The 22,650-nt window shown below is 46.1% G+C and overlaps 1 protein-coding gene across 11 annotated transcripts in view; it reads left to right on the forward strand.

Moving 5' to 3' along the window:
- The window catches only part of PXYLP1 (2-phosphoxylose phosphatase 1), a 69,943-nt gene that overhangs the window by 12,661 nt on the left and 34,632 nt on the right, over window positions 1-22,650 (forward strand). For 3 of the 11 annotated variants that reach the window (XM_036850982.1, XM_036850979.1, XM_036850987.1), the window contains exons 4-5: window positions 20,928-20,971; window positions 21,909-22,082. The exons of 2 other annotated variants lie outside the window; for them this stretch is intronic. The gene's annotated coding sequence lies outside the window, so the exon portion shown is untranslated. Of the gene's footprint in view, window positions 1-3,832; window positions 3,926-20,417; window positions 20,574-20,927; window positions 20,972-21,908; window positions 22,083-22,650 lie in introns of those variants that run through there. 6 more of the 11 variants (XM_036850983.1, XM_036850981.1, XM_036850988.1 and 3 more) reach the window with 5 other exon arrangements.

The following is a 22,650-nucleotide window of genomic DNA, read 5'->3' on the forward strand; positions in this document are numbered from 1 at the left end:
GCTATGACACCTTTCCCACATACCTTGCCATGTGCATCTCTTCCATCTGGCTGTTCGTGAGTCATATCCTTTTGTAATACACTGGTAATCTAGTAAGTAAATTGTTTCTCTGAGTTCTGTGAGCCTCTCTAGCAAATTAATTGAACCCAAAGGGAGGGGGGTCGTTGGAACCTTCAATCTATAGCCAGTTAGAAGCACAGGTGACAACCTGGATTTGCGGTTGGCATCTGAAGTGGTAAGGGGACAGTCCTGTGGGATTAAGCCCATAACTTGTGAGATCCGAGGCTATTTCCAGGTAGATGGTGTCAGAGTTGAGTTTGTCGACTGAAAAAAATGCATAACCTAAAATTTGAGAGTTATGTTTTATTTGGCAGACAAAACTGAGGACTTAAGCCCAGGACACAGCATCTCAGATACTCTGAGAGACTGCTTCTGCAGAGGTAAGGGAGGAGCCGGGATATATAGGAATTTTTGCTACAAAGATCACACAGTCAGAACATCAAAAGATTACTGTTAATTAAAGAAAACCAGATATCTCAAGTTAAAGAATTTAGTGCTTTTCTATGTTTGGGAAGATGCAAAAGTCAGGGCTCACTGAAATCATTCCTTTGATACGCACCTCAGCTATCTAGGGCCAGTATCTTGTGCTTTCTCATCCTGAGTCTCCTCAGGGTGCGCCTTGGGGGGTGGGGTGAACAACCAGCTGGTGTTGGAGAAATGCTTGGTGCTGTGGGGAAGAAAACCCCACACACATTGGAATTAGATGAAGAATCATTAATACCCTAAGTGCTTTCCAGGAAATATCTAATCCCTTCCACAAACCCAGGAATGGGGAATTTTACATTCCCCTAAAATGTAAGCTCCACGCGGGTAGGAATTTGGACTGATTTGGTCACTACTCATCCCCAGTTTCTATGACTGTGCTTGCCACATAGCAGATGCTCAGTAGCTGTTCGTGGGATAAATAATTGAATCACCATTTATAGGTGAGGAATCTGCAGCTCAGAGAGGTAAGGCAACTTGCCTGAGGTGCCACAGCCTGGATCTCAATCCCAGGGGAGGTATCGTGAGCTGCGGCTTGGGGTTCCCAGCCCTGTTGCCCTTGGAATACGGATTACTTCTAGGATAACGCTGACCAAGTGCAGCACAACCGTGACAAAACCTTGAGTTGAGTGGCCCGGAAGGTGGTCTGTCTTCTTTCTGTCAGTGCCTTGTAACTCGAGGGTAGGATGAATATGCAGGATGTACCCATCAGCAGAGAGTGACGTTTCCATAATGCCACCTTCATCCTGTCATGGATGCGTTCGGGAACCTCGCATGGCTACTTTCTCCTGCGGGAACCTAGTCTGGTCCCAGCAGTTCTCCACCTGTTCACTGATGAGTCACTGCATAAAGCCTGTCATCAGTCGACAGTTCAGGGAGGAGTTGGCTGCCCACCACCCCCCGCCCCCCGGCTCTGTACCACTGCACACAACCTTTATCCTCCTCCAAATGCCTGCTCACATCAGGCGTGCCCACTGATGTCCTCCTTGCCCTTTTAGTTTTAACACAGTTTCTGCCGCTTCCCTGAAGCCCTCTCTGGCCATTCTAGCACAAGCCACTGCCATCCCCCTGCAGCCCCAGTCTGTTTGTACAGTGCATTTCCTAATGGTGTTCCTAGAACCCTGAATTCTGCAGTGTGATGGGGCTTCTGCTGAGTGGGGCATGAGGCCCCTCCTAGCATACTCTGCCTTTATCTTTCTAACACATCAAGTTCCATGTTGCATTGCGTTTTTTTTTTTTAAACATCTTTATTGGAGTATAATTGCTTTACAATGGTGTGTTACTTTCTGCTTTATAACAAAGTGAATCAGTTATACATATACATATGTTCCCATATCTCTTCCCTCTTGCGTCTCCCTCCTTCCCACCCTCCCTATCCCACCCCTCTAGGTGGTCACAAAGCACCGAGCTGATCTCCCTGTGCTATGCGGCTGCTTCCCACTAGCTATCTATTTTACATTTGGTAGTGTATATACGTCCATGCCACTCTCTCACTTTGTCACAGCTTACCCTTCCCCCTCCCCATATCCTCAAGTCCATTCTCTAGTAGGTCTGTGTCTTTATTCCCGTCTTGCCACTAGGTTCTTCGTGACCTTTTTTTTTTTCTTAGATTCCATATATATGTGTTAGCATGTGGTATTTGTTTTTCTCTTTCTGACTTACTTCACTCTGTATGACAGACTCTGGGTCCATCCACCTCACTACAAATAACTCAATTTCATTTCTTTTTATGGCTGAGTAATATTCCATTGTATATATGTACCACATCTTCTTTATCCATTCATCTGTTGATGGACACTTAGGTTGCTTCCATGTCCTGGCTATTGTAAATAGAGCTGCATTGAACATTTTGGTACATGACTCTTTTCGAATTATGGTTTTCTCAGGGTATATGCCCAGTAGTGGGATTGCTGGGTCGTATGGTAGTTCTATTTTTAGTTTTTTAATGAACCTCCATACTGTTCTCCATAATGGCTGTATCAATTTACATTCCCACCAACAGTGCAAGAGTGTTCCCTTTTCTCCACACCCTCTCCAGCATTTATTGTTTCTAGATTTTTTGATGATGGCCATTCTGACAGGTGTGAGATGATATCTCACTGTAGTTTTGATTTGCATTTCTCTAATGATTAATGATGTTGAGCATTCTTTCATGTGTTTGTTGGCAATCTGTATATCTTTCTGGAGAAATGTCTATTTAGGTCTTCTGCCCATTTTTGGATTGGGTTGTTTGTTTTTTTGATATTGAGCTGCATGAGCTGCTTGTAAATTTTGGAGATTAATCCTTTGTCAGTTGCTTCATTTGCAGATATTTTCTCCCATTCTGATGGTTGTCTTTTGGTCTTGTTTATGGTTTCCTTTGCTGTGCACCTAAAGCAATTAGAGAAAGAACAGAAAAACCCCAAAGTTAGCAGAAGGAAAGAAATCATAAAGATCAGATCAGAAATAAATGAAAAAGAAATGAAGGAAATGATAGCAAAGATCAATAAAACTAAAAGCTTGTTCTTTGAGAAGATAAACAAAATTGATAAACCATTAGCCAGACTCATCAAGAAAAAAAGGGAGAGGACTCAAATCAATAGAATTAGAAATGAAAAAGGAGAAGTAACAACTGACACGGCAGAAATACAAAGGATCATGAGAGATTACTACAGGCAACTATATGCCAATAAAATGGACAACCTGGAAGAAATGGACAAATTCTTAGAAATGCACCTGCTGAGACTGAACCAGGAAGAAACAGAAAATATGAACAGGCCAATCACAAGCACTGAAATTGAAACTGTGATTAAAAATCTTCCAACAAACAAAAGCCCAGGACCAGATGGCTTCACAGGTGAATTCTATCAGACATTTAGAGAAGAGCTAATACCTATCCTTCTCAAACTCTTCCAAAATATATCAGAGGGAGGAACACTCCCCAACTCATTCTACGAGGCCACCATCACCCTGATACCAAAACCAGACAAAGATGTCACAAAGAAAGAAAACTACAGGCCAATATCACTGATGAACATAGGTGCAAAAATCGTCAACAAAATACTAGCAAACAGAATCCAACAGCACATTAAAAGGATCATACACCATGATCAAGTGGGGTTTATCCCAGGAATGCAAGGATTCTTCAATATACGCAAATCAGTCAGTGTGATGCATTGTGTTTTGAAAGGGGTTACTCTTTCAAAACCACTGGTCTCTTTATAATTTATCCTGTACCCACCTTGTGACTTCTTGCTTAACTACATTGTAAATAAATTTTACAGCTTTCTTTCTTTTCTGATTTTAAAAGTAAGACATGTCTACTTAAGAAAATTTGGAAAATGCAGAAGATTACCAAGGAGAAAAGAAATCTTCTAAGATCCCACCACCTGCTTAAAGAAATGTAAGCCAGTCTTCTGTCTTGAGATTGTTTGTTTTAATTAATTAATTTATTTATTTTGGCTGCATCAGGTCTTAGTTGCGGGATGTGGGATCTTTCACTGGGGCGCGGTCTCTTCATTGTGGTGCGCCGGCTTCTCTCTAGTTGTGACGTGTGGGTTTTCTCTCTCTAGTTGTGGCACACAGGCTCCAGAGCGCGTGGGCTCTGTAGTTTGTGGCATGCGGGCTCTCTAGTTGAGGCGCGTGAGCTCAGTAGTTGCGGCGCACGGGCTTAGTTGCCCTGCGGCGTGTGGGATCTTCCCAGACCAGGGCTCGAACCCGTGTCCCCTGCATTAGCAGGCAGATTCTCAACCACTGCGCCACCAGGGAAGCCCTGTTTATTGTTTTAATAAGACCAATGGTTCTCTACAAATTCCATGCCAGTTAACCCTCTCACCAACAGTATGTGAAAGAACTCATCCCTGTCGAGACTAGCATTCACTGGAGATGAACAATCTTTTATTTTTTTGCCTATCCGAAGGGTGAGAAATGCCATGTCATTTTAAAGTTTGTATATCTTTCCATCCTAGTTTTCCAAGCATATACATATATATTAGCGTCATGCAGTGCGTGGTTCTGTGTGCTTTTTTTCTTTTTCACATTAAGTCACATTAAAATTTTCATATTTTCTTTTCCCAGTCATTGCGTTGTCCTCAAAAGCTCAGTTGTTTGGGGGTGGTGTCTTAACTGAACTGTTGCAGATCACCTGGAGTTTACTTCTGTCCTCCATCTCCAAAGACCCTGGGAATGACAAGGAAGAGAAAAGAAACCCTCTGTAGAGAATTGACACAGGGTCTGTCCAGTAAACTGGAGCCAAATTGAAATCTGAATTCGATGTTTGCTCAGGGGCTCACCCTGTAGGCATTTGGCAGGGAGGTGCCTAAAGAATCACCGTGAGCTCTTGTTTCATGTAGGTATCGAGCACCATGTGTTCAATGTTAAGAAGCCTCACCGGTTTCATATGTTCCATTATAAAAAACGCCCGGCTTTGTTTGTTGTTACAGAGCGTTTAACATCCGTGAAAATATCCAGGAGGCAGTGTAGTGTAATGGGAATAGCATTGAACTGCTGGTTCCAGATTCCAGCTCTTCCCCTGACTGCTGTGTAGACCTGGAGAAGACACTCAACCTCTTGGGTCTCCCGGGATCTGTGTGGTGAGGATGACCAGGGTGTGAGTAGATTTGGAAAGCCTGGTGGCAGATAGGCTAGTAGTTAGAGGCCAATTCTAGCTCAATATTAATGAGAATTCTAAGAATTTGCGGCTTCTAATAATGGGATTGGCTGTTGTGGTATCATAAAAAACTTAATAGTTGGTCTTTGTCCCAGGTTCCTGGCACACAGCTCCTAAAACCCTTGGAATCTCGAGTGCCAAGAGTGTCTTTCTACGCTAATGAGATGACAGGCTGTGGTGGGGAGGTTACATAGCTTCAGGCTGAGGGCCTGTGTCTAAAAGACCGAGAAATGACTAAAGGGTTGTAATGATCAGCCCCCCCCCGGGATTCCAGGTAGGGGAGAGTAGAGAGAGCTGGAGGTTGAATTCAGTCATCAGTGGCCAGTGATTTAATCACTCTTGCCTACATAAAGCCTCAATAGAAAACTCTAAACAGCGGGGTTCAGAGAACTTCCAGGTTGACAAACAGAAAGGTGCCGGGAGGGTGGCAAGCCTGGAGAGAGCGTGGAGCTTCTGTGCCCTTGCCCCATACCTTGCCCTTTGCAGTTCTTCTATTTGGCTGCTCCTGAGTTGTATCCTCTATAATAAATCTGTAGTAAGTAACAGAGTTACTTATTCTGTTTCCAGATTTGTGAGCTGTCCTAACAAATGATCAAACCTGAAGTAGGGGGTTGTAGGAACCCCCCTGGCTTTGTAGCCAAAGCAGGACAGAAGCAGGCAGCCTGGGGACCAAGACTTGTGACTGGCATCTGAAGTGGGGCAGTCTTTGGGACTGAGCCCTTAAACGTGTGGGGTCTGAAGCTAACTCTGGGCGGTCAGTGTCAGAAGCGAATTGAACTGTGGGACACCCAGAGCTGGTGTCCGGAGAACTGTAAAGTTGGTTGGTGTGAGAAAAAAGCCCCACACATTTGGTGTCACAGCTATTGTGAGTAAAAACAGCTGAGCTGAATATCGTCCTTCTCCAGCAATGTTCTGACGTGCCGTCAGCCGGCTCTGTGCCAGGCTTTGTCCAGTGCTGGAGACACACTTGTGAACAGACAGACCCCGTCCCTGCTGTCGGGTGGCTTACGGTCAATCACGGGTGACAGCGGGCCAGCCAGGAATTTCAGCGTGCTTGGTTGCGTAATGACAGTGCTGAGAAGTGTCACGAAGGAGAAGCACAGGGTGACTTGACAGTATCAGACCGGATGCTGATCTAGATAGGGGAGTTCAAGGGCAGCTGCCCTGAGAAAGTGATCCAAGGGCTGATTGGGAGTCAGCAAGGTAGGAAAGAGGGAGGGACAGGAGAAGCAGCGTGCCGGCCGGAGGAAGGCAGGGAGGATAGATTGCTGGTGGCTGGAGCGAGCCTATTCTCTGTTCATTCATTCGTTCATTAATCCGACAAATATTGACTGAGGACCTTCTCTGGGCCAGGCATCGTTCCTGGCACTGGGGATACAAGAGCAGGACTAAAGTCCCTAGCCTCATGCCGCTCACTGTTGCTGCAAAACAAATCATCCTCAAACTGGATGCTTCAAACAACCATCCTTTTACTCTCATTCTCATGGTTTGGAGGTGAACCGGGCCCAGCCGGTGATTCTCACTCAGATCTCTCACACAGTCATCCAGGCAGTGGCTGGTCTGGAATCTTCTGAACGTTCCCTCACTCACACGTCTGCTGTTAGGCATCCCCATCCCCGGCTGGCCTCTCATGTGGTCTCTCCTGCGTCGTGGCCTCAGAGCTCTGAAGCAAGTGACCCAGGAGAGAGCGAGCTAGGCAGAATCTGCATAGACTTTTCTGACCTGGTGTTGGAGCTCACACAGCATCGTTTCTATGCCTTTCTACTCCTCCAGGCAGTCCAACGCCTGTGCCCAAGACCTAGAACCTACTCCTGGTGGGAGATGTGACAGAGAATTTGTGGACATGGCGTTAAAACCACCACGCTCTCATGCTGTGCTCTCCTGAACGTTTCAGCCTTGGCTTCAAACTTACCTGCCTGCTATGGCTCACTCACCAGAGTCTTCCTGAAAGAAGGCAGCCTAATGGCCCCTGGGGGTTCCATCTCCCTCCTCTGCCCGAGCAGCTTCAGAAGGGTACAGTTTTCTCCACCTCAGGTTCTTTCCTGTGAGGGGTTGTGCCCCTTGTGGACTAGCACCGCAGGCGTCTGCCCAGCTGCCCCACCTCCTAATGGGTTGTCAGAGGACAGGCATGGACACAGGTCCCAAGTCTCCAAGGTGCAAGGCTCTTCTGTGGGGCTGAGAGACGGCCAGGATGGCTGGAGGGCTCTCGTGCGTGGGCTTGAGGTGAGGCTGGGCCTGCAGGCCACGGGCGGGGTTTGGTCATCATCCCAAGAGCATTATGGGAAACCACTAAAGGGCCAGAGTTCTCATGACCACCTGCTGGGAAAATGATAGAAGACCGTCCTTCTGGGGACAACAAGATTTTGTTTGAACATGGTTTTAAATGAATGTTAGAATGGTTTATTTTTCTTACAAAGGAAGATGTCAGGTATGTTCGTAACTTGAGAAAAAGAAACAGATCTCCACCCTGATTCGATCAGTCGTAACAAGACTAGTGATATGGCAGTCTGCGGTTAGTTATCACAAGGTTGGTGGGCAAAGCCAATCTTCCATAACCAACAGTTCACAGCACTGTTACTGAACACGATCCACAGCAAACATTCCCACCACCGTGATGTCCTGTAATACACACAATAGTGCCCAACTAATAACGCCACAGATTTTGGAAGATGACTATTAAGGCTCTAAATATTACAGGATAGCTCTTTGCCCTGTTTAGTAGACATACTTAGAAACTCAATTTAGAAACTCAGTTTTATGGTGAGAATACAGAATAGGTATTTGCTCATCTAGCCTGAGTTTGTGGAAACTGGTGAGTAAACAGGGATCGTGACTATCCCCATGCTTGGCATTCTCAAAAGCTCTTGCATCGACAGCTTCTTCCTTCATGTTTCTCATTAAGCACCGCTGACTTTTTTTTTAGAACCCCTGGTAAAGTACAAGTAAGTATGACTCACTTTGGAAAACTTGAAAGGACCTGCCATCCACTGAGTGAGGTGGCTGTCTTTGTTCCGAGGTCTCTCCCTCTCTCAGCTCCAAGTTAGGGTTCAAGGCAAACATCATATTCCAGATCACAAGAGTGATTTAAAGGTGTAAATAGTCAGAACTCTCCAGAAAATGTTGCCTGATACTAAGCTTAGGGGGTTAGCCCTAATCTGTACATTTAAATATTCCTAGAAAATGCTTGCTCCAAAGCAAAAAAAAAAAAATTTATTGGTGTATTTTCAGGTGGGTAGCAGACCCATGAGCAGAAAGGAATTAACTGTTACTGAGTTACTGTGACTCAGGTGTTTCGTGAATATTTTGCTTAATCTTTATCAAAAGCCTATGTGTATGGGAGTTCCCTGGTGGCACAGTGGATAAGACTCCACACTCCCAATGCAGGGTGCCTGGGTTCGATCCCTGGTCAGGGAACTAGGTCCCACATGCGTGCTGCAACTAAGAGTTCGCATACCACAAGTAAGGAGCCCACGTGTCGCAACTAAGACCCAGCAACTAAGACCAAATAAATAAATAAATATTTTTTTTAAAAGCCTATGTATATGGACAAGTAACTGTTAGGATTAGTGTTAAGCTGCTATAACAAATAAACTCCCAAATTTCTGTGGCTTAACACAATAGATTATTTTTCCCTTACAAAAATGGTCCAGTTTGGTTCCAGGACAATGGGATCAAGGATGGTGGTGTGTGAAAGTGGTGGGAGCTCTGTTGCGCACAGATTTGGGGCCCCAAGCTTGTGGAAGCTCTGCTTCTATAGCATGTGACTTTCAAGTTTGCCTTTCTCTCTTTTCTTTTGGTTATTTTATTTTTTAACACTGTACATTCATATTTACTCAACATCAATTTATATCCTCTCTTCTTTTTTCCTCCAGTTTTATTGATATAATTGACATACAACATTGTGTTAGTTTATGGTGTACAACATAATGGTTTGATACATGTGTACATTGCTAAATAGTCACCACAGTAAGTCTAGTTAATATCCATCACCTCACAGAGTTACAAAAATTTTTTTTCTTGTGATGAAAACTCTGAAGACCTACTCTCTTAGAAACTTTCAAATATACAGTAGAGTATTGTTAGCCATAGTCACCATGCTGTACATAACATCCCAAGAACTTATTTATCTTATAGCTGGAAGTTTATACCTTTTTACCACCTTCACCCATTTTGCCTAATGCCCACCCTTCACCTCTGGCAACCACCAATCTGTTCTCTGTTTCTGTGAGTTCAGTTTTTTGTTTTTTGTGTTTTTTTTAAGATTTCACATATAAGTGAGATCATACCATATTTGTCTTTTTCTGTCTGACTTATTTCACTAAGCTTAATGCCCCCAAGATCCATGCATGTTGTCACAAATGGTAGAATTTCCTTCTTTTTCATGGCTGAATAACATCCCATTGTGTATGTGTGTGTGTGTATGTAAAGAACCTAAGTGTCCATCAACAGATGAATGGATAAAGAAAATGTAATATATGTATGTAGATGTAGATATAGATATATATCTTGGTTATTATAAGTAATGCCACAGTGAACATGGGATGCAGATATCTCTTTGAGGTAGTGATTTTGTTTCCTTCAAACATACACCCAGAAGTGGAATTACTGGATCATATAGTAGTTCTATTTTTAATTTTTTGCAGATCCTCCATGCTATTTTCTGTAGTGGCTGCACCAATTTACATTCCCACCAGTAGTGCGTATGGGTTCCCTTTTCTCCACACCCTCGCCAACACTTGTCATCTCTTGCGTTTTTGATAATAGCCATTCTAATAGGTGTGAGGTGATATCTCATTATGGTTTTGATTTGCATTTCCCTGATGATTGGTGGTATTGAACATCTTTTCAGGTACCTGACGTCTTCTTTGGAAAAATGTCTATTCAGTTCCTCTCCCTTTTTTAAATCAGATTTTTTTTTTTTGCAGCTGAGTTGTATGAGTTCTTTATATATAGTTTAGATATTAATCCCTTATTTGATATGTGATTTGCAAATATTTTAACTCATCACATAGGTTGCCTTTTCATTTTGTTGATGATTTCCTTTGCTGTACAGCAGCTTTTTAGTTTGATATAGTCCCACTTGTTTACTTTTGCTTTTGTTACCTTTGCTTATGGTGTCCATAGGAGCCAAAGGAGTTTACCCTCTATGTTTTCTTCTGGGAGCTTTATGGTTTCAGGTCTTATGTTCAAGTCTGATCCATTTTGAGTCAATTTTTGTGTATGGTATGAGATAGGGATTCAGTTTCATTCTTTTGCATGTGGCTGTACAGTTTTCCAATACCATTTATCGAAGAGGCTATCCTTTACCCATTGTATATTCTTGGCTCCTTTGTTGTAAATTAATTAATCATATATGCGTGGGTTTATTTCTGGGCTGTCTGTTCTATTGATCTATGTATCTGTTTTTATGCCAGTAGTATACTGTTTTGATTACTATAGTTTTATAATACAGTTTGAAATCAGGAAGTGTGATGCCTCCAGCTTTGTTCTTTCTCAAGATTGCTTTGGCTAATTGGGGTCTTTTGTGGTTCCTTACAAATTTTAGGGTTGTTTTTCTATTTCTGTGAAAAATGCCATTGGAATTTTGATAGAATGTGTAGATTGCATTGGTTAGGATGGACATTTTAAGTTTTTCTAATCCATGAACATGGAATATCTTTCCATTTATTTTCCCTTCCGTTTCTTTCATCAATGTCTTATAGTTTTCAGTGTACAGATCTTTCACCTCCTTAGCTAAATTTATTCCTGGTATTTTATTCTTTTTGATGCAATTGTAAATGGGATTATTTTCCTAATTTCTTTTTCTGGTAGTTCATTTTTAGTGTATAGAAAGGCAACTGATTTTTGCATATTGATTTTGTAGCCTGTACCTTTACTGAAATTGTTTATTAGTTCCAGGTTTTTTGGTGGAGTCTTTAGGGTTTTTTGTATGTAATATTACATCATCTGAAAATAGAGACAGTTTTACTTCTTCCATTCTGATTTGGATGCCTTTTAATTCTTTTTCTTGCCTAATTGCTCTGGCTAGGACTTCTAGTACTGTGTCGAATAAAAGTGGCGAGAGTGGACATCCTCATCTTGTTTCTGATCTTAGAGGAAAAGTTTTTAGCTTTTCACCATTATATATATGAGTACCATTGACCTTGAGGCTTGTATTTCATTACAACTTTAAGCTGAATCAATCTAAATGGAGCTTATTACAGTGTTATTCCCTACTTTATGGGAAGGGAGCTGGGACTAAATAGCAGTTCAGATTCCTTCCAAGATAAATGTCTGTGATTCTTTGTGACCGTGTTCTTAGCTCTGCTTTTGCTCTACCTGTCTCTTTATACATGCAAAGAAACCAAAAAAACAAAAACAAAAAACACCAGTTTTGAGAGTTTCTCAAAACATCTGAATCAGAGAATCCTTGGATCTCAGCACATGGATGCTCCTACAGGTCACCCATGGCAGCCCCTCCACGGCACCTCCAGCAGGTAACTGCCCATTTGACCACCTCCTTGGGCAGGAGGGCTCATTCTGTATTGACATTGATGCTACCAGCCTCCCACTGACTCACCCAGCAGTTTTCTAAAAGTTTTTTTAGAGGCATGGAGTTCCTGCCCACCAGCGCTGGCAGTGATGTCGACACACAGGGGACCTGGGGCCCCACGCCTCGTCATGACCGAGTCACGGGATGGGCCAGCAGTGAGCACAGGTTTTGTCAAAGCTCTGTAGGTGAGTGTGCTCCCAGCCTGAAAAAGGCCTCCCTGGGAGAAAAGCCTTGATCTGTTGCATGGATGAGCGCTCCATTCATGTATCCACCCAGAGCAAAATTCTATTTCCACGTAGTACTGTTAACATAGAAAAAATGCAGCTTTCAGAAAGCATAAGTGGCCTTGGCAACCTGCACTTTCAGGCGTGCCTGGTTCACTTTGGACAGCTGAGATTCTCAGGACAGTGTGAGCTTTTTTGTTTTTTTTTTTTCCTTTAAAATTTTGACTTCATCACTGAAATCTTCAATTGTACATCACTTATAGTTCCAGTTTTACAGCCCTGCCTTTTGTGCTTTCCTTTTGTGCTTTCCTTGACATTTTAAGAAACTTTTAATTGACACAGTTTGCTTGCAAAATAAAAAGAATCAGCTGTATTTTTGTAAGTGGCTTTGTGGTGAGTAAGGCATGCCAACTGCGTGTTCTCCCTTTTTTGTTGAGGTACTTATCATTGCTCTTGACATTCTAAAATAAGAATGCCAGTTTCAGATGTGTTGCTTCTAAAACTTAAGAAAGAGCAAAGCAGCCAAGTTGGCTGGCACCCAGACTTCTCCCCAAATGTCAGGAAAAAAAAAATCACTGAAGAGTACATAAAAGTGAAGATCCTGGCTTGCTGAATTATTTATTTCAGTCTCTTCTGGTCCTGAGAAACGATCAGTAGCCCTGACAAGTTTATCCTTTGTCGAGCTGGAAAAAACCTCAAAGGGAAGAGTGGTGGGCATGTGTAGCTCACAAATGCAGGGCAAAAAAACACTTTACCATTTCAGGGATTTTAAAATACTAAGTCTGCAGATTATCTGCCTCAAAATCCTTTTTGGAAAGAAACGCTAGTTAAATACTTCATGCTGCATATTTCAGCACATGTGAAATATGGAAAAAAAGTCTTGTCAGTAGAACATGTAGTCAGTAGTCTGAGGGATACTGCTCTGCTGGTTGTACCCAAGCAAACTGATGCTCGTTAAACGTGTAATTATAACGACATGTGCTTTGGTTGCTAGATCTGAAAAGGGCTGGTACTGTCATCAGATGACTGGGTTTGAGAATAATTTTTTAGAGTAATTATGTGGGTTGTCAAATCTTCTCCAGCTGTGGGTTGTTACAGACATCCCCTGCCTCCCTCAGTCCTAACAGAACTCTGATGCTGTTCACCATCTCCCTCCCTGCGTGGGCCTCCGCCAGGAGGTGAATCCTGATTGGTTTCACCCAGTCTCGGCGGTCCATTCCTGGTGCTGGTGGTCAGTCTGGGGCATGGGCATGTGACACAGTTCTGGCTGTTGGACGTCTGGGGAAGTCCGCCGGAGGGTTTCTGGGAAAGGCGTCCTGGCGTCCAGTAGAAATGTGCAGGATCATCCCTTCTGCCTCTGCATATTGCCAAGGGTGATGCCTGGAAAGTGCTCACCATCTGTGATCCTTGAGTGGAGCCATCCTAGGGACACGACAAACACAGAGGATGGCAGAGAGCCCAGAGATGGAAAGATCCTGACTTCCTGATGATGCCTTTGAGTTGCTGAATTAAGCAACCCTGCTGCAACAGTTCCTAGCACTGTGACTCACGTGAGAATGTTGATGGGTCCCTTTGCGTTAGCAGGGTTTTCTATTACCTGCAGCCAAGCCATCTTCATAGATACATGAATTGTTTGAGATAAAACAAAAAATGTAACTCAAAAAGAACAAAGGTTACCCCAGCCATGTCTCATTTAGATCACATCTCAGAGTGATGTTCAGCCTGGGCAGTGGTGAGCCTAATGCAGTTCGTCATGAATGTGTATGTGCTTATTCATCACACCCCGCAGAGGGAGCCCCCATGGAGAGGACCCATGTTCTTTAGAGCTAGTGGTGAGTTCTAGTTAGGGGGTTGCTCTGGCTGCTTTAACAGAAATGACAACGACTTTTTTTTTCTTTTTAAATTCAATTTTTATTTTATATTGGAGTATAGTTGATTTACAATGTTGTGTTTGTCTTGGGTGTACAGCAAGGTGGTTCAGTTATACATCTACATGTATCCATTCTTTTTCACATTCTTTTCCCATATAGGTTATTACAGAAATAACGATGACTTTAAAAGATTGTGAGATTGATTTTTCTCTCCCAAAATAGTTTGAGCTGGTAGGCAGTTAAGGAGATGGATGACCCACGGGGTCACCCAGGGCTCTTCTCTGTCATCTACAAGGATGTTGTCTCCCTGGGCATCGAGAAAGCTGGCTCACCACCATGCCAGGGTGGGAGGGGGGGAAGGAGGAAGGGCAGAGTCAGGTAGCGTAGGCAGCCTCCTTCTGACCCAGCATTGCACATATTACCTCCAATCACAACTCATTGGCCAGAACCTGGTCACATGATGACAGCTAATTGCAAGGGAGTCTGGGAAATAGCTATCTCTAGCTGGGTGGCCACGTGTCCAGCTAAAACCTAGAGCATTCTGCTAGTAAGAAGGTGAGAATAGACACTGGACGACAGTTAGGAGTGTCTGCCACATATGTGCCCTCTGCAGTGAAGAGGAAGAACGTGACCAAGGCAGAGTGCTGGCGGCCACTCTCTGGTTGTGAAGCAGGGGTGCGTGCCAGGAGGGCCGGGCTCCCTGAGCAGCCTGGAGCCTTGTGCTGGTCGTGACCTGCCCTGGGCCTGTCTTCCAGTCAAACAGGGGACTTGAACCAGGTGGTGTTTACAACCTCTTCAAACTGACTTGGTCTGTTTGCCGCAGTGCGGGCATTTATCTCTAGGGTGGGCACAGAGACAAGGTGGCAGCAGGGTGAAGACCCCACATGTGGGTGGTGGGTGTTAAAGCCATAAGAGAAGTCACTGCTGACACTTACTGAGAGCTTGTTAGGAGCCCGGAACCGGGCTGTGTCCCTTACAAGGATTAACCCCGTGAGCCTTACGCACCCTATGAGATGGATTGTTCCCATTTCATAGGTGGGGCAGCTGTGGCTCAGGAAGTGTTAGAGAAGGGCTCTAGACCTGGCCAACTGACCCCGGAGCCCACATACTTAACTCTACGTCGTGAGAAGGAGGACTGGGGCCTGCAGTGGGACTTGTGGGGTGTGGCCAGGTCACTGAGCCCGGAAAGCAGGGCCAGAGAGCTCTGGGCCTGATGCTGCCCTTATCCAGGGCCAGCTTCGGGCGTGATCTGCAGCGTTGATTGCTCCCTGCCCCCGACTGGTGACCCTGTAGCCAAGGTGACCCTGTGTTGCCACTCCGTGTCGCATCTGGGCATGACGCTGTCTTGGGTTACATCACCCCTCCCCAGCCCAAGGTAGAAGACAGGCTGTCCTTCAGGAGGAGAGTAATGTGGGTGAGAGCGGCGTCCGGGAGGGTTGGTGTGAGGCACAGCGCAGAATGTTCCAGGGGAGGCACGTTGCGTGGCTCTCAAGCATCCTTTAACGTGTCACCCCTGCTGAGAGGGGCAGGGAGGCCTCAGGGCCTCCTCCTGTCCTGTATTCCCAGAGGAGGCTGGTGCTGGGAAGAGATAGGGAATCCCAGCCCTAGAAAATGAGGGTCAGCCCACGAAGTAGGCCTGTTCCTCAAGCTGGCACTGCTTGGTGGCCTGGCTCCTGAGATCAGACCCCTCCTCTTGCTCCAAACTGGAGGTCAGCGGCTTTGGGCCCTGAGGGGACTCCAGGAAGGGAGTGGGCATCAGTGGGCGAGCAGTCCAGTCCCGTGGTGGTGGGATTCCTTGGGGTCCACTGATAGGCTGGCCTGGGTGGGGGGAGTGAGGCCCTTGTAGCCACTACCTGTCGGCGCCAGACCACAGGCAAACTCCCCGTGGCGGAGCAGACCCAGATGAGGTGAGGGCCCCCTGGCCCAGCCCTGGTGGGGCCCCTGGGCAGCGGGCTGTCCCCGGGTGCAGCAGACTCACTGCAGGTGCAGCTGTGGGGTGATGCCTGGACCAGTCCACCTCCCTGCTCTGGCTCCTCTCACTCACAGAGATGCAAACCCTCCTAGAGTCAGGACAGTCTTACTTAGTGCTGTTGCTTTGGTTCGTTCCTAAAACGCACATGTTTTCCTAAAATGCAGTTGTGAACCCGTCAGCTCCAATCTGCTCTTGAAGATTGAGCTCAGCTCGGGCCCAGCTTTCTCCACAGGAAACGGTACCACCCGCTCTGGGCCTAGGTGGGTCCCCTCCCCTCCCCCGCTCTGCTTCCCCATCATGGTACTGGTTTCACAGGCCAAATGTTCTATTTACTCATTGCTCCACTGACCAGACTGTGAGCTTCCTTTTTTTTTTTTTTTTTTTTAACACTTAAAAAAAAATTTTTTTTTAACCTCAAACATACACAGAAGCACAGAGGATCATACGATGTGCCCTTAGGATTCATCACCCAGCTTCAGCACTTGTCAACAGTTTGCCAGTCTTGTTTCACTAATTCCTCCTTGACCTTCCCCCGCCGCTCCCCCTTCCAGAATATTTTAAAGCAATTCCTAGATCTCATATCCTTTCTCTCATAAGTACATTTCAGCTGTGAGCTTCAAGATGGCAGAAACTGTGTCCTGTATCCTGTGTCCTCAGCACTTTGGATGGTGCTCGACACATATTGGCTTTGGGGAAATATGTTGTTTTGAATCAACTGATTGACTGGATGAATGAATCGGTTTCGGCCTTTAGAACCCAACCTGCAGGTTAGCTGGAGTTTGAATAGCTGGAATGTGAATGACTGCTGGGAGCTCACAGCCCCCTTGGTGCTTTCCAGGAGGTTCTGGAATCTATCAGGCTCTCACTCATCAGACTTTAAGGTTGGTTTATTCTTAGCCAGGCGTCTTTGATTTTGCAATTAAACTCCACTTTGAGGTGACCTTGGAGGGGGAGGACTACGAAGATGCAGCTTTTACCTTTGCTTGGTTCATATTTAGTTCACAATTATAGACTTGAGGGTTTTTTGTTAATTATAATGCTGTATTTACTTAGGCCAAAATGATTAGGACCGAAAAAATATATATCAAAGTATAGAATACATCTAAAGCATTTTTTTTAATACCGTCTTTCTATTCCTGGTAATGGTATTTTAACTACACATATGAGATAATTGAAAGCACATTTTTCTTTCAAACGGTCATGGTCACGTTTAAAACCCTAAATTCTGTACACTTTGAAGGGGACTCTGAGACCGGAGTCACCAGACGTGGCATTTCCAGCTTTTACAAGGTGAAAATCAGGCCAGGGCTTGGGCTTTGGAAATCTCTGGTGGTAGAATGGTAGCTTGTAAAAATGCCTTTGATATATTCCTTTTTTCTCTTAATTCAGAAATGGTATTTACCATAATACAGTAATGGGAACTGCCTGTTTACTAGTGCTTTTTTTCAGAATTACATTCTAAAATATTTTCTTTCACTATTCAAATCTGTTGTAAAGTTGAATTAAGTTAACTGAATTTTCTGTTTGCTTATTTGTTTGTTTTCTTTCTCGCTGCTTCCTCAGGGATTCAGAGTAATAATTCTATTTCTGGATTTAAGATATTTTTACCATGTGGGTTCAGCAGTGGGGACTAAGGCTGGGCCCAGTAGACATTTGATGATTGGTAACTGTTAATATGTTCATCCTGCAACATGAAACAGTGGTTTCCACTGAAGTATTTACAGGGATTGGATTTGGTCATGATGTCATATTGAGTCAAGAGCATCTTCCATGGAAGGTGATGGGACTTGAGAGATGTTTGACGGCTAGGGGAGGTGGGAGCTGTACTGAAGTAGGTCGCAATCCCGCAGCATCTCACCCGGCTGATGTGGCAGTGACTCTTCCTGTGGACTTTGCTTTCTGGGCTGTGAGCAGGCTGTGGGGTTTCTGCTGTGGGCCCAGTCCTGGCTGTCTCTTGGCATGACTTGGACAAGTTCTCTGGGTTATCTGGAGGAGCTGCAGTAGATCCCAGGGGCGTGCGTGCTCCGAACTCCTGTGGAGGGAATATGCAGGCATATGACCAGAAGGAGACCCAAGGAATGCTTGATTTCTTGAGTGGCTGAGAGCCTCCTTGCTAGGGATGGAAAAGGAGAAAGGGTCTCTGGAGAATGGGGCTGGAGCTTGGGCCAGAGAGACGGAGAGAGCCCGTTGGCTGGTAATCCTGTCTTCTTAGGATAGGGCCCAACAGAAGCTGAGACAGATGTTCCAGGCTGGAAAACCTGTGGCAGGGTGGGACACCACAGCTGAGTCAGCCCCAAGGAAGGCTGGCATGGTGGGGCGGGCCAGGAACGGGCTGCAAACGTGGCCGCCCGCCCTGACGGGTGGGGCTGGGCTCGTGAATAAGGCAGTGGCCCGTGGCCAGGGTTTGGAAGGGGAGCCACAGCATGGGGCAGAAGCAGCAGCTCCAGGAAAGGGCGACTCTTTGTGTTTAGTTGGTGGGCAGAGGTCTGTGTGGCTCCTCCAGAGCTGGGGGTCGCACACAGCACCTCCCTGCTCTGTGCCAGGTGCTCTGCGTATTATGTTTACTCCTGCTCTTTATTTTATTTTATTTTTTTAATAAATTTATTTATTTGTTTATTTATTTATTTTTGGCTGCATTGGGTCTTCGTTGCTGCGCGCGGGCTTTCTCTAGTTGCAGCGAGCGGGGGCTACTCTTCGTTGCGCTGCGCGGGCTTCTCATAGAGGTGGCTTCTCTTGTTGCGGAGCACGGGCTCTAGGCACGCGGGCTTCAGTAGTTGTGGCACGCAGCCTCAGTAGTTGTGGCTCGCGGGCTCTAGAGCTCAGGCTCAGTAGTTGTGGTGCACAGGCTTAGTTGCTCTGCAGCATGTGGGATCTTCCCAGACCGGGGCTCACACCCGTGTCTCCTGCATTGGCAGGCGGATTCTTAACCACTATGCCACCAGGGAAGTCCTACTCCTGCTCTTTTATGTGCTTATCCCTAATCTTATTTAAAGATCAGGATCCTGAAACTCAGCAAAGTGAAGTTGTCAGGAGGACACAGAAGAAAATAGCGGCAGAGCAGGGAATTGACACCGATATGCCGGTCTCTGAAGCCTCATGTTTTCCGCTATATCAGGGCTCCCAAGATCTCCTCCACTGAGGAAGTGAAGAAACACCCCAGGGCGGAGCCATACATCGGGTTCTCACGTTGGGGTCCTAGCTCCAGCTGCAAATGCAAACTTCAAAGCCATGTAGTTATATCGTTATTCTTTAGCCATTAAAAAAAAAAAAAAAAAAGAACAGAACATGACCTTCCTTTCCAAGTATTCTAGGAAAATTAGCTCCAGGAGAAGGCATGTATATGTTTATCCCAGGTTCGGTGTTAATGTGCTGCCCCCTTCCCCCTCCCCCCGGCCCCTAGGCTTTGTGCCACCAGGCTGGTCCTAGCACAGTGGCAGTAATGAGATTCTGACCATTATTTGCCATTTGCAGTCTGCCAAGGGAGAGTCAGAAGGTAGGGGCACAGAAACCCAGAACATATCAAGGGGAAACGGTGGGTGTCCCTAGATGGAGGCCTGTGTCATCAAATGAAAAGCCACAGATAACGTGGAGATGTCAATAGCCCAAAACTAAAAGCAGTACGGCAGTCATATGATCCCAGCCATCTGGTTAACCCAACGTATCCTCGGTGTTTTAAATCTGGAACTAAATATAGCTCCTTTCCCCAAAAGCCCTCAGCATATTGAAGAATGTAGATGAGATGGAGCTTTGGTATGTGGTGCCTGCAAAAAAAAAGATGAGGATATAGGGATCTAGACCCTGGCTTAGAATTTCCTGGTAAAAACCCAGGGTAGGGGCTTCCCTGCTGGCACAGTGGTTGGGAATCTGCCTGCCAATGCAGGGGACATGGGTTCGAGCCCTGGTCTGGGAGGATCCCACATGCTGCGGAGCAACTGGGCCCGTGAGCCACAACTACTGAGCCTGTGCGTCTGGAGCCTGTGCTCCGCAACAAGAGAGGCCGCGACAGTGAGAGGCCTGCGCACCGCGATGACGAGTGGCCCCCGCTCGCCGCAACTAGAGAAAGCCCTCGCACAGAAACGAAGACCCAACGCAGCCAAAAATAAATAAATAAATCCAAAGTTTTAAAAAAAAAAAAACCCAGGGTATTTTCTCTTATTGGATCAGTTAGCTTTTGCTTTACAGGTCTCAAGCTCCCCAAACTTAGTGGCTTAAAACAGCAACCTTTACATATTTGCTGTGATCTGGGGGTTGGCCGTGCAGTCCTTTTAGTCTGGGCTGACTCTCCCGATCTCCATCTACGGGTGGTATGGCTGGGCTGGATGGTCTCGGATGGCCTTGCTCACATGTGTGGTGATTGGCAGGCTGGTGGTTTGAAGAGAGCCTCAGCCGGGACTGCTTGCCTTGGCCCCATGTGGTCTCTCATCGTCCAGCAGCTCGCCTGGGCGTCTTCACACGGTGGTCTTGGTGTTCTAAAAGCAGCCAAGGAGGACAAGCCCTAATGCATAAGTACTTTTCATGCCTCTGTTTGCAGCTTATTTGCTATCGTCCCATTGGCCAAAGCATATACCTTGTCCAAGCTTAGAGTCGGTTTGGGAGGCCGTGGATACAGAAAGGCATGAACAGACTGGGGGCCGTCACCGCAACAAATCAAACCTGTCTATAAGCCTGAGATTTAACTTAGCAAAAGCAGTTGTTTCCACCTGATGCCCACCTGAAGACGACTCTGAACCAGGCTGTGACTCACCCTCGTGCAAAGAGGCAGTTCTAGTGGCCTCATCTGTCGGTAAGTGTGGTGGAAAATCTCTCGAGAGCCTGGAGGCAGGAAGTGCTTAAAGGTCAGACCCCGCCCAGCACCAGAAGAAAGTTCTCACCACCCACAGCCAAATGCAGGGCAACCAAGAGGCAAGTCTGGTTCCCGAGCTTCTAAAGCAAGAGACACCACCAGGCTCAGAAATCAGTGATGGGTGGTTTCCCCCGGGCAGCAAGGCTGCATCCCAGGCCCACAGTGCAAGGCGGAAGGTGGCATCTGAGCCAGAGCGACAGAGGGACGGGTGGGGATGAGAACAGGTGACCATTTTAGCACTCACATAGCTGGAGGAACCAGCAAACAGGTTAAGAAACTCTTCCTCTTTCCCAGGAGGAGGGAGGAAGCAGCAGAGTGAACTGACAGAAGATGAGTAGGTAATGAAGCCATTTTCATTACCATTTTCTTTCTTTTTAAAAATTTATTTATTTTATTTATTTATTTATGGCTGCATTGGTCTTCGTTGCTGCACGCGGGCTTTCTCTAGTTGTGGTGAGCGGGGGCTACTCTTCGTTGCGGTGCGCAGGCTTCTCATTGCGGTGGCTTCTCTTGTTGCAGAGCACGGGCTCTAGGCGCACAGGCTTCAGTAGCTCTGGCACGCGGGCTTCAGGAGTTGTTGCTCGCAGGCTCAGTAGTTGTGGCGCATGGGCTTAGTTGCTCCACGGCATGTGGGATCTTCCCGGACCAGGGCTCGAATCCATGTCCCCTGCATTGGCAGGCGGATTCTTAACCACTGCGCCACCAGGGAAGCCCACCATTTTCTGTTAATATTTATTTATTTTATTTATTTATTTTCCTTATGTTTTTTGGCTGCGTTGGGTCTTAGTTGTGGCACACGGGATCTTTGTTGAGGCAAGAGTGATCTTTTTGTTACGGTGCGCAGTCTGCTCAGGTTTCTCTCTAGCTGTGGCGTGCAGGTTTTTCTCTCTCTAGTCATGGCCGCAGGCTCCAGAGCGCGTGCGCTCTGTAGTTGGCGGCACGAGGGCTCTCTCGTTGAGGTGCGTGAGCTCAGTAGCTGCGGCACGCAGGCTTAGTTGCCCTGCGGCATGTGAGATCCTAGTTCCCCAACCAGGGATCGAACCCGCATCCCCTGCATTGCAACGAGGATTCTCTACCACTGGACCACCAGGGAAGTTCCTGACAACCATTTTCTTTTGAGCGTCTACCATACGCTGGGTATTGTACTTAGCCTCACAACATCCCCGGGTAATTAGTCCCAATTTACAGATGAGGAAACTGAGTCTCAGAGAGATTAAGTAACTTGGCCCATGGTCGCCAAGCTCGAGGTTCTGACCCAGCTCTGTCTGCCTCCAGAGCGCCGTGTGCCCTTTCTCTGCACGTGCTGCTGATGTGGTCCCACAGAGAAGCATCTTCAGGCAGCAAGAAAAGCAGAACCCTCCTAACAGAACTCTGAAAGGCCCCAAAGGCCATCTGCTGGGCAGGAACACTTGAAGATGTTCGTGTAAAGGAAATGGAGCCCTTCCAAAGGTGGTATTAGCCTCAAAAGAAGGTGGTAGCATAACAGAAGGCACAGGAAGGCATGAAGGAAAGCCCCAGGATATTTATTGTTGGGGGAACAGGGACACCGAAAGGGGGACATTGCTCTGAACCTTCTCCACGTTCTGTGATCTAATCTCCTTCCACACACCCCACTCACCTTCCCCAAATTAAAAGGATCCCCTTATAAGAGGGTCATTGTAAAGTAGAATAAATCCAATCGGGAACTACTGAGTTAGTGACAGGGTTCTGAAATGCACAGGCTAGTGAGCCAGAAGCAGCCAGCCGTCCTCAGGTAGCTAAGAAGCTGGCACAGGCCAAGAGTTAACTTGTTCTGCGTAGATACACGGGTTGCAACTAGAATCAAGTATGTGGACATGTGGGGATGACACTGTAAGGCATAAGAACGAGCTTTAGAGGCACAGATCTCATTTCGTATCTTGTCATCACCACTTAATAACCTTGTGCCCTTGAGTTTCAATTTTCTGCTTGCATGTTAGGAATTACCAAGCCTGTCCTCAGGGCACATCACGGGAATCCTAAGGGAATGGATGGGTTT

This window comes from Balaenoptera musculus, chromosome 4 (genome assembly GCF_009873245.2).
Source record: "Balaenoptera musculus isolate JJ_BM4_2016_0621 chromosome 4, mBalMus1.pri.v3, whole genome shotgun sequence".
NCBI lineage: Eukaryota > Metazoa > Chordata > Mammalia > Artiodactyla > Balaenopteridae > Balaenoptera > Balaenoptera musculus.